General features: G+C 34.7%; 1 protein-coding gene across 1 annotated transcript in view; it reads left to right on the top strand.

Moving 5' to 3' along the window:
- Positions 1 to 1,773, top strand: part of tmem131l (transmembrane 131 like) — a 64,831-nt gene that overhangs the window by 4,142 nt on the left and 58,916 nt on the right. The window lies entirely within an intron of this gene.

The raw sequence follows: 1,773 nt of genomic DNA, 5'->3' as shown, positions 1-1,773 counted from the left end.
GTAAACATATCTTAACAATGATTCCTAATTGCATCTACTTCCGGAAGGCCAAATAAAGTGCTTTTGCTTTCGCACAAAAAATGTGTGAAAGCAAAATCAATGTAACTCCCTGACATGGCTGCATCAACACTACTGCGGTTCCTGAAACCACGCCTTCTTTCTTTGCGTGCACATTTGGGCGGCATTATGCTAATATTTCCACATAGTGATGTAGACATGTGGGGGCGTGTTAGAACGAGCCGTTTTAGGTAGGTGTGGTTGACTCTTAACTTTTATAAAGAATATCTCTTTGGATTTGAGACTTTAGTCTTTGCAACTGTACAGATCTTCTTTATGCACCAAGAGCTTGTAACACTCCAAAGAGAAAGGAAAACTTGAAATCGCATCATATGACCCCTTTAAAAAAAAAAAAAGAAGAAATGTAGCATGGGAATTGACTCCTTTTTTTTAAACCAGTTTCCAAGGCAACATCTCTCATTTTCATTTAGTTTAACTTGATGTACTAAAATAACTAATAAATAAAAAATATTGAAATTTAAAAATCTATAAAAAAAACAACAAAATTACTAAAACTTTAAAACAAAATGTAAAAAAATATATATATATATATTAATAAAAGCTATAATAGTACTTTAATGATACTAAAATAACACTTTACAAATCGAGGTTATGTGTGCTGTGGTGGCGATAGAATAGTCAGGTCAGTTGTATGTGAAATGCAGCATGGGAATTGAGTACATTTTAAAAATACACCATCAGATTTGAGTTTTTTGAATGCTATTGAATGTGTTGATGTGGTTCATTACATAAGTGCAAAGCTATGGTACAGTGAAGTCATAAGAAAGTGGGTAACACTTCTTTACAGTAAAATTGAATCATTCTAAAGTTCAATTATAGGGCAACTTTATGTTCCCTATGCTCTGTATCAGCTGACATCCATGTTATTAATAGCATATAAAATAATGTTATTTTTCTAAAATATTTTTGAGCTGATTATATGTGCTTTATTTTAGTTTTAAAATAAGTTGTATTTAGATTTAATAATGCCTTGGTGTCCTCCCTCCCCCCATCATGACCTTTTATTACTTATGTGTTAAATGAGATAGATATGGCTTGCTCATTCATGAATAATCTGGATTTATAAACTTTGAGGTCAAACGCACAAACCACTTTCAAGTAAAAAAAACACATCAGTTGGACAACCGACTAAAAGCAGACCCATAAATAGACTTTGATTCATTTGTAGTCAATATAGATGTCAGGGGTGATTGAGTAGACCTGCAGCATTCCAAAGAGAACCTCCCTCACTCGATGATGGATGGGTGCCACATTTACTCAATGAATTCTAATAGTGCTTGTAAGTACTACACTGAAAATCTGCAGATTCACAGCATGTTTTCTAGTTTGAGGAAGACTAATTGAAACCCCTTGTCAGTAGGTCTGCATATTCATCCAATCATTGTAAAATGTGTACTTAACAGTCATCTGACACCAGGCAGCCAAGTGGCCTCCATATACATCCATTGTGTGCCTGGAGGGCTATAGTTCCTATGGAAACCCTGTTTTTAAAAGAGCGCATAGACACTCATCAGGTAATCGTGGTTTTCAAGGCTCTCAGTAAGATGGCTATTTCAATAAATTGCCTATAATGTGCTACAGGCAGTTTATGGAATAGCATGGTTATATGTGTCGAAACGGCACAGTGTTCCCTTTCACTACTATTGCATTAAAAACAAGGTCAGGTCAAGTACTTGGACTCTGAATTTACAGGTT

Source organism: Sinocyclocheilus anshuiensis, unplaced genomic scaffold (assembly GCF_001515605.1).
Source record: "Sinocyclocheilus anshuiensis isolate Anshui unplaced genomic scaffold, SAMN03320099.WGS_v1.1 scaffold517, whole genome shotgun sequence".
Taxonomy (NCBI): Eukaryota; Metazoa; Chordata; class Actinopteri; order Cypriniformes; family Cyprinidae; genus Sinocyclocheilus; species Sinocyclocheilus anshuiensis.
This window is presented reverse-complemented; position numbering and strand designations above follow the sequence as displayed.